Source organism: Microcebus murinus, chromosome 14, assembly GCF_040939455.1.
Source record: "Microcebus murinus isolate Inina chromosome 14, M.murinus_Inina_mat1.0, whole genome shotgun sequence".
NCBI classification, from domain to species: Eukaryota; Metazoa; Chordata; class Mammalia; order Primates; family Cheirogaleidae; genus Microcebus; species Microcebus murinus.
Window position 1 is genome coordinate 29,456,168 of NC_134117.1, and position 10,571 is coordinate 29,466,738.

Genomic DNA, 10,571 nt, shown 5'->3' on the forward strand with positions numbered 1-10,571 from the left:
AAATGTTGCTCAGAGCCCAACAACCAATGCCAGTTTCCTCGGGTAACCAGTGCTGTGAGGACAGGGAGAACTCTGCAAAAGGCAAGGGGCACCAGACCTAACGCAATCCCAGGTCATCAGGTCAGCGAAGGTGGCCCACGCACACAGTTTGGCCTTGTATCCAGAGTAAGAGGCACGTGGCTGTGGGTTGGTCTCACTCCCTGAGCAACAAGACACACAGCAGAAGATGAACAAGTAAGCTAAAGTGGCTTACCAGGATGCCAAGAGCCAGGGGCTTGGGTCTTTCAAAATGGAGTCACCACGGAGGACGTGGTGTCTGGGTTGGACCAGCTCCACCAAATACTAGCTGTATGATCTTGGACAAACCACTTGCTCTCAGCCTCAGTTTCCCCGTGTATAAAAAGGAAATGATGAGTTTCTGATTGCAGGGACTGTTGTAAAGAAAACATGAAATGGCATGGCAACGCTGGTATTAAGCACAATGCCTCACTCCTAAACCTTGTTGGAGTCAGTTGGATGCAAGCTCCACGAACTCTCCCCGCCCCCGCCAGCTGCCCTGCTGCACACGCTTCCGGAAACCCCTTCACCGCAGTCTCCCTCAGCCGAACGCGGATCCTTCCGCGTCGCGTCACTTCCGTTAGCCTCTGGCTTCCGCTCTTCGAAATACCCGGATGCAAGAGTCATGGCTGCCATCACTGGGGACCAGCAATGGAGATCGAGCCCAGGGTTGCCCAGAAAGGCGTTCAGAGCCTGAGGCTTCAAGGAGGACTGTCAAGAGACAAAGAATGAGATTGCTGGGCAGCAGGGTGCCCCAGACAGTCCTAGGAGCTTCCTGTTAACTTGCGGCCAAGTTATTCTAAAGTCGCCCCTCTTGGCAGGGAGGGGCCTCACTTCTCACCCGCCCCTTCTTTGTGTGCTGAGTTTTTGCTTCCGTCACTTCCCGCAGCCCTGAAGCTAGGCGGGCAGTGGGGCGGTAGCCTGGGAAGGGCGGGCCGGATGCTGGAACAGAGAGAGGTGGGGCGCGCCGGGAACTCCGGGGCAGCTGAAGCTGGGGTGCCTTACTAAGTGCAGCCTCGAGCTGTCGCCCCCTTTGGGGCCTGGTTTCTGGTCATTTCAGCAGAGATACGCCTCACCGTGGGGCGCTCAGAGTTGGTCATAAGGCCCTTCTAGCTAACCCAACCACACACAACCACAGTTTGCCCTGCCCTTGATAGATTTTGATCCTAGAAAATGTCTATGTTCGGTACAGTGCAGTGATTGGTTTTTAAAAAATATCTCAAACATAAATATTAGGTTTGTTTCAAAATTAATAGGCAAAGTTGACATGTTGAGTCATGTGATAGTTTTAAGGTTTAAATTTATATAACATGTTAGTGCTTTTAAGATTTTAATGAAAGCATTATTTTAAAATAACTGGTGAGAAAAGATTAATATTTAAAATATTTGAACTTTGCTGCTGTGCAGTTAGTTGTAACACGAAGACATCTTATAATAAGGCTTTAATTGCCAAATGCTTCTGAAAATAAGGTAGTTCTATTAATTTGAGTTACTTTTCCTCCCTGCAGGATGTCCTGTAAGTTTTGTCACGGAGTGAAACAGGAACAAATGTGAGTTAATTTGTTAACCTTTCCTAGTAATTAAGATTATTTTTTAAATGCTTAACTCTATTGAATTCAAAATCTAAGTTGAAATATTTTATTTGGCTTAGATATATAAAATACAGAATGTTACTATTTTTGGAGAAATAAAAATGTCAAAAGTAATATTTAAAGCAGATTACATAATGTCTTCTAATTTAGATTTTTCACTTAAACTCTCAAAATTAGAAGAACTGATTAGAAAGGCTTAAACCTTTAAAACTTGTGGTTTTTGTATAGGGTTAATATACTATTATAAAGCAAAAATAAATGATTTGTTTATACATTTTAAATATTTTGCTCCTGGTGTTGAGATTGTGCTTATAATGTGTTTGTATAAGGTACTTATTTGATGGTCATAGATGGCTTGCATTCTTACTTTTTGCATGGTTTCTTGCAGGTAGGTTTGTTGGGTTCTTGGCACAGTAGTTGGACAAAACATTAAGGGGGAAATTTTTATTGTATTTATCAGTTCAAACATTTGACCACTCTATTTAGTTTTCTGGTATTTAGACAAATAACTAGATGTGGGTGTCATATAGTGAGCAATAGTTGTAGAGTAATTGGTGACCACTTTAAAAGTCCATAGCAAAGGATGGTTTTAATCTATTGACCTCTGGGTTATGAGCCAAGCACACTTCTGCTGCACTACTCTGCTGGCTTTTAAGTTTATGCTTATTAATCAAAGGCCTTTACGTTAGGAGAACTGAAGGAGAAGTGATATTTATAATTAAGTTTGGAGCAAATATATTCTTTGATTTAAAAAACTAAAACATTTTTAAGTACCTAAGTATTGCTTTGTACTACTTCAAAATTTGTTTTTCTTTAAAATTGTCATTATTTCTGTACTTTTTTCTCCATCTTTCTGTTTCCTTATAAATGAATCACATAGTAATCCACTCTCCCCCAACCCTGAATTTACATAGGCTGAAATCTTAGGATATATTTACTTTGCTTTGAATACCTTTTCCATATGTTTAAGACTTTATATCAAATATAGATGAGTTCAAAAATTTGACATTTGGAGAGAATCTCAGTGACTCAATAAAATCAGAAAGGCAAGGAATGCTTGAAAGGAAGACCAGAAACAACATTTTAAAACCCTCTCATTATATTATATACAGCAAAGATGAATTTATAAGCATCTAATTTAAACTCTAGGGTAAGTAAATTTTAAAAAAAGTTTTTAGAGAACAAGGAATACATTTCAACATATGAATTTTGGGGGAAAAAAGAAAATTAAGAGATAAGGAATACAAATGGAATGTTGCTAATTTAAGACATCATTGTTTTTAAGTTTGGTATATTTAAGGTAAAGGGTTTTACAAGTACACCAACAATTTTGTTCTTCAGATCCTGATTTTTTTCCCCTTGGAGGCCTCAACCATGACTTCTTTTAATATGGGATATTCAGAAATTTTATCCTACAAGTTGGTGAAGAAATATTGCATTTTCTTTCTGATCTTTATTAGAAAATCATTCTTTATAGTCAAATGCTTCATGGCCCATTTTTGCAGGCAGGATATTCTTTTTGTGCTCTGCTTCCTAATTTGGGGACTAAGAAAACCCTTTCATTTAACTGATGACATTTATGAACTGCCTACACAGGTTTAAGAGATAGACATGAAATAATGACTACATTTTTCCCCAGCCCTGGAAATCCCTATATGAGAGTGACATTTAAACATATACATGTGGTGAAGTATGACCCAGACTGTGGAGGAAGTATTTGCAGGGTAGAGAGTATTTGCCTTTGCTCAAGTGATCCTTTTCAAGAGCTGAAGAGTGTGTTTTAAGGGGGAGAGGGGCTTCATAGAAGCTGTGACACCTGGATGGCCAGGTTTCTTTGAGGAAAAACTCTCAACAGTTTGGTGGCTGTGTTTTCAACAGGAGTAGTCCTAACATTTTGGAAAGGGCAGTTTATCAGTGCACTAGACTCTCCTAAGCATCACGAAACATTTAGCAGCCTTGGATCTGTGGTCTTTTCCCACTAGCTTTTGTCAGTTGGAGTTAGGAGGAGCAGTTGGCATCCTTATTCTCAATTTTGACCTTTACATGTGCTCACACAACCTGACTTTATTGCTTTCTGAGCATTCCTGTAGCTGTCATTCTCATTTCCTTACATTGACTGAAGTCTTGGCACACGGCTTATAGTTTCTTTCTTTTCCCAAAGTCTCACCTGTATGCCAGGTCACTTCAAGTTATGTGTGGTTAATGCAACCAACATCCTGCCTGTCAACTGCTTGCTGCACCCCCCCCCCCAAATTTAGCAACCTTTACTTTTCCATGAAGCCATCCACCCTCTGAAATTTGTCATTATTTATGTCAGCTCTACCCTTAAAAACTATTCTTTGCCCATTTTTCTAGCTTTCTAACTGAATGAGTTCCAGTGCATCTGAACTTCAGCTTGGAAAACTCTTGACTCCCTGTCAGCCTCTGCATTTTAGTTCTCACCACTTCAGCCATTACACTCTTTTACTCTTTTCCTTCTATTGTACCTACCCAGTAAAACCCAACCATAGGTTGGAAATTATAATAATAGCTAACATACACAAAATGCTTATGTATTCCAGACACTTTTCTAAATTTGTCTTATTGTCTTTTTTAATCTTCATTATAGCCCAGTGAGACAGGCATTGTTATTATTAATATCCCCATTTTGCAGATGAGCAAACTATAAAGGTCAGTTTCAGTAGATGTTTATATGGAACTTCTCAGGAAAAAATAAAAATAAAATAAATTAAGCTCAGTTTTTGTCTACTTATTGTTACTAAGATATAAACCCAAGCAGTTTGCTCCTAGAAAACATGCTCTTTACCACGTCTTCAGATGGCTTTCCAAACCAGCTGTCTTCTCTGCTTTCACACTTGGATTGCTGAGCTGTTTTTGGAACAGAGTAGGTTTGGCTAGATGGAGAGTGTTGAATGCACTTGTCTTAGCCCTTGGCTCAGTAACTAACCCTCTTCGTAGGTCTCCAGCCAAGCCAGGAAATAGATAAAGAGGGAATTAACAATGATTAGGTATTTAATGCTACCAGCTGCTTCTGGGTTTCTGTAGCCAGAGGGAGGGGAAAAAGAGGGAAAATGAAATAAAGAAGATGCATCACTTTGGGGATTGAACTTGACTTGTTACCTCTGCCAGATGATCAGGAACCTACTGATTTTTAGAGATTTAGACTTGGCTTAATTGACAAGGGGATAGACAGGAAAGAGTCCTCTGTCTGTTTTGAGCAAACCACTGTAACTAGTCTTTACTCTGAATTTCTCTCTCTGGATGTCCCTCTTTTTGTTCTGGATTTGTTGACCCTCACATCGTCACTCGAAGTGACAGGGTAAAGCTTTTGAGAGCTGATTGCTTTAGTTAATAGGTCACCTGTGGTACCTTTTAAGTACAGTCATGCGTTGCTCATAATGGAAATATGTTCTAAGAAATGCATAGTTCGGTGATTTCATTGTGCGAACAGCGCAGAGTGTGCTTGCCCAAACCTAGATGGTACAAGCCTACGACCTGCCTGGGCTGTACAGTACAGTCTGTTGCTCCTAGGCTTCAAACATGTACAGCATGTTACTATACAGAATGCTGTAGGCAGTTATAGCTCTGTGGTATTTGTGTACCTAAACATATCTAAACTTAGAAAAGGTATGGTAAAAATAGGTATAAAAGATTTTTTTTAAAAAGGCACACATATATAGGGTAACTTGGTTATAATCTTATGGGACCACTGTTGTATGTGCTATATGTCATTCATCAAAACATCTATTATGCGGTACATGATGGCTATAGTTATTTTAGGGCTTTGTTCTGACAATGGTTTTTGTTTCCCTATAACAAAAAACCTTTCCCATTGCCATTCTTAGGTACTTAAAAGGCAAGCTTTTATTTTCTAAATATTTAAAATAGTATCAATAACTTCTTACCTTTAATCTCACAGATTCCCCATAATTTCTGCATGTATTAATAATATTTCATTGACTGGGCACGGTGGCTCACACCTATAATCCTAGCATTCTGGGAGGCCAAAGCAGGAGGTTCACTTGAGATCAGGAGTTTAAGACCAGCCTGAGCAAGAGCAAGACCCTGTCTCTACTAAAAATAGAAAAAAAAAATTAGCCAGGTGTGGTGGCATACACCTGTAGACCCAGCTACTTGGGAGGCAGAGGCAGGAGGGTCTCTTGAGCCCAGGAGTTTGAGGTTGCTGTGAGCTAGGCTGACTCCCCAGCACTTGCTCTAGTCTGGGCAACACAGTGAGATTCTGTCTCAAAAAAAAAAAAAAAAAAGTAATTTGGGAAAGATTGTTTTTGGCTTTTAACTTAAGAATGTTGGACACAAAGATAAGGGAATTAGCTTTGGATTTTAATTCTGCTGGGTTTTAACATTTTTGGATTTTGATTTGCAGGGAGATTTAATTTTGAATTTATCCCTGTAAATTTGATAATGGGAGGGGATTAAATTAATATTTAGATTTGGGCATCTCTGTTATTGGCATTTTATTATTGAGTCTTGGTGCTTTTAATATGCCAGGTTAGACTATGTATTAGGGTTCTCCAGAGAGAACAGAACTAATATGCTGTGTATATAGAAATATGACAAGAGATTAATTAGGGGCATTGGCTCATGTGATTTTGGAGGCTGAGAAGTTCCACAACAGGCTGTTTGCAAGCTAGAGACCCTGGAATGCCAGTAGTGTGGCTCAGTCCAAATCCAAAGGACTCAGGAAAGCCCATGGTATAACTCTCATTCCAAGGCTGAAGGCCTGAGAATCTGGGGGGCTACTGGTATAAGTCCTAAAGTCTAATAGGCATGTAGGCTGGAGTTCTGATGTCCAGTGATAGGAGAGGAAGAGTGTATTACAGCTCCAGGAGATAGACACACTCGACTTTCCTCAGTTTTTGTGCTCTCTATAGTTCAATTTTATTGCATTTGAATTCTTATACATACTTAGAAAGATTATGCCATCTTTGAGGCTATAAAATAATTCTTCCATGGTTTCTCTTTGGTCAAAATTTAAATTTTTTAAGGTATGGATCCAATTTTATTTCTCTAGGTAGCTACTCAATTGACCTAACTTGATTTATTGAATCATCCATGTTTTCCTCCACTAATTTAAGATTCCACATTTATCATATATAACAAGTTCCAAATATGTTTGAGTTTTATTTTTGGAATTTCTGTTTCACTGAATTGTCTGTTAATTTGTTTGCCAGTACCATTATGTTTTATTTATTGTATGTTCATAATGTATTTTAATATGTCATAAGGCTTGTTTCCCATTCGTTATTCTTTTAAAAAATTTTCCTGGTCATTCTTGTTTAGGTCAGCTAAAACAATTAGTTTGTGATATTATGTTAAATTTATAGATTAATTTAAGGAGATTTGACATCTTTATAATGTTTACTCTCCTATGCAAGAATATGACATGCCTTACTCATGTTTTCTTTTGTGTCACTCACAAGTATTTTAAACTTTCTGCATGTAGATCTTGTGCATTTCTTATATATATTGCTAGACCATCTTACTTTTTGTGGCCATTGTATTGAGTATACCTTGCATTAAATCTAATTGGTGGTTGTTTGTATATATGAAAGCTATTTTAATTATGTACCCAACCAATTTACTGAATTTGCTTATTGTCTATAATAGTTTTTCAGTGGATTATCTTGTATATAATCATATCTGCAAATAGTTATAATTTTACCTTTTCCTTTCTAATTTTTAAATTCTATTTTCTTTTCTCTTATTTAATTACATTGCATCTATTTGTACATATGTATTATTTCTTTTGTTTTTGTCTTTTATAATTCATTAATTTCTGCTTTTGTCTTATTTATTACCCTCTATTTTTGTTTGGTTTAGTTGTTCATTCTCAAACTTTTTCAGTTGGATGTTAAGTTTCTTCTGAGCATTGTTTTAGTTATATCCCAGATGTGTAGAATTTTCATTATAGTAATTTTCTAGATACTCTGAAATTTCAGTTTAGATTTCTTATTTGACCTAAAGATTGTTTGAATTCTTTGGTCCTATTACATATTTCTTTTTAGTCACATTTTCATGAGACTGTGTCTTCTACATTAATTCTACTTTCTGGAATTGATGGCAGTTTTTTGTGTGGATTGATGCATAGTCAAGTTTTGTGAAACTTCCACATTAGAGTTTGATATTATCAAAGAAAACTTACAGAAATATAGTAAATTATTAGTATCCTGTTTACTTGTGCACAGTGGAACCCAGTAATGGATTGATTTCATCTAACAAAGGCAAAAATGGGAGTGTGTGCAGTTTGTAAATTGTGAATTTTATTTTCTTGGGTGAGCTGCTGACTAGCTTGCAGCTATTAGCAAAGAGGCCAGTGAGGGTATTCACAATGTGCCAACAAAGAGCAATTTTAGTAGACTTTGAAAGCAAAGAAAGCATTCTTCATAAGACTGAGAATTTTGCTGTTGGCCTGAGTGTCAGGCTGTTTCTGTATGTCTGTCAGTGTCCTTTGTTGTCTCTTCCAGCTTTGTGATGCCAGGTCTGCACCATTTCCTTTCTCAGAATTCCTCAAGGTATATGAATGAGATCTGCCATAATGATATGCTAAGATTTTTTTGTATCCTTTTTACATCACTGATCTGTCATGGACCAAGTGAGATGAATTAGTTTCTTTCCTACCACCTATATTTTTCTTTTATTTCTCCTTATACCCCCTATAGTTTTTGCTTAATATTGCTGCTAAGTTACTTGATCCATAGAGATTCATAACTGTTTAGTCTTATCATGAATTGTATCCTTTAGCATTATAGAATGCTTTTTTTTTTATTTTTTTAAGTCTGGTTTAATACATTTGGCTTGACTACATACAGTCTTGTTAAGATCTTGATCCTTGCTTTTTGTTTGTTTGGGTTTTTCTGATTTCTCTTTACATATCCTTTGATCTTCAACCTTTCTGAATTATTTTATTTTAGGTCTAAGTCTTTCATACAATTATAGATTTGAGTTTTGCTTTGTGATTCAGTCTGAAATTCTTTTTCTCTTAATAGTTGAGTTCAGTTTATTTACTGATTTGATATGTTTAGACTTAGTTCTGTCATATTACTTTGTTATACTTTCTGTATTTATACCTTTAAAAAATATTTTAATGTATAGTTTGCTTTGTTTTTTGTATTTCTTTTAATAATTACAAAGACTTGTATTTTTGTTCCTATGGTTGCCTTTGTAATACAGATTGTATTATAGCCTCAGTTTTCTGTTTATTTAGCCAGTATCCTAGTATCTGTAACTCACTTTTATAAGTAATGATAAAATTAGTGTATTTCCTTCCCTGTATTTCATCACCCAATTTTATCAATTCTGTTATCTTTCTGTTTATCTTTGTACTATTAAATGTCTGTAAACCATTGTTACTTGATTTGTCATTATTACAGAAAGCTTCCTGACTCCCATCTCTTCTCATTAACCTACTCTGACACTGTCAATTTTCCTTCCTAAAATCACCTGTATCACATCACAAACCCTCAAAGGTATCTCTGACCCCACAAAGTCTTTCATTTTCTGCTGACTTTCAAAACCCCATAACCCAACCTTGTCCTACCCATTCAGCCTTATTTCTTTCACAGCTTCTCAGGGAGTCTGTCCTCACTGTCCAACAGTTGAGCTGAGCACAGGAGGAGGGAAGGGCTTCAGCCAGGCTAGGGCAGTCTGCTTTGTGCCAGTACTAAGAGTGACAACCCCCACCTGCTGACTGCCCTCATCACCAGCTTGTGGCTAAATTTGGGGTTTGTCACCATTCCACTTAAAATTCAGTTCACAAGATTTTCCAGGTACGCTCTAACCAGTACTGAATCTGAAGGGACTGTGCCTTCCTATGATCGGAGTACTCTAAGTCAGCCCAGGATGGCATTTTAGTAACCACAGCCCACTTTTGGACTGCATCAATTTTTTGAGTTAGTCCCAAAAGCCTATGATGTGCTATCACATATCATATCCCTATTACATGTAGGAGCACAAGATAAATCTCTGCCCTTAAGAAACATGTTGATTCTATGAAATGATCAAAGATCTTCAAAACTGTCAGTCATCACAAACAAAGGAAGTCTGAGAACTGTCACAACCCAGAGTTGCCTAAGATGATCTATTAAAGATAATGTGATATCCTGAGTAGGAATCTAGGACAGAAAAAGGATATTAAAGAAAAACTAAAGAAATCTGAATAAAGTATGGACTTTAGGTAATAATCATGTATCAGTATTGGTTCTTTGTGATAAATATCATCCCAACGTAAGATGTCAGTAAGAGGGGAGACTAGGTGTGGGGTATTATGAGCACTCACTGTATTGTCTTAATTATTCTGTAAATCTAAATGTTCTAAAAGTAAGAACTTATTAAAAAGGGAAAGAGTATGTTCTAGTGGGGGGAAACTAGCAAGTAAGCAAATATAAGACAGTGGCTTCCTCCAGTTTTAATCACAGATCCCTTTGAGTAGCTGACAAGACTTCATGGACAGAGGAAAACATTCACCTATAAATTGCATAGCACGTCAGGGACTTATGGACTTGAGGAAGTACTGCTTCCATTCAGGATGGTAATGCTCACCTGGAAAGCAGAGGGTGTTCAGGGAGCAAAGATGAAGAGTGGTAGTGGAGCAGGACGGTAGCAGTAGGTATCCTTCCCGTAGGAAACCTGAGCCTGGTCGTTATGCTGTTGATTGTACTTGTTACTTTTTAAAATCTAAGGGATATAAAAAATGGATGTTGAGTGATTCCTAAACTAGCACAGTGTTAAACTGAGTTCCAGGCTACACCATTCTAGGTGCTTCAAGTGTGCTAGTCATATTTATCAAACTAGATGTAAACTGCTTGAGGCAGCAGAGGCCAAGTCTTTTACCATGTGCTTGGGAAACATGTGGAGTTCAGAATCACAATGCAAAGCTCCCTTCCCAGGGTTTAGAATATTTGT

At 37.5% G+C, this 10,571-nt stretch overlaps 1 long non-coding RNA gene across 2 annotated transcripts; it reads left to right on the top strand.

The window, feature by feature from the left end:
* The first annotated feature begins 662 nt into the window (after window positions 1-662).
* LOC105872814 (uncharacterized) lies at window positions 663-9,649 on the top strand. 2 transcript variants are annotated; one of them, XR_012922871.1, is made up of 4 exons: window positions 663-1,014; window positions 1,566-1,607; window positions 8,135-8,226; window positions 8,667-9,649. It is a non-coding gene; the product is annotated as an uncharacterized LOC105872814 (long non-coding RNA). The 2 variants fall into 2 exon arrangements; XR_012922870.1 differs by lacking the exon at window positions 8,667-9,649 and having other exon boundaries at window positions 8,135-8,600.
* The last annotated feature ends 922 nt before the right edge of the window (window positions 9,650-10,571 follow it).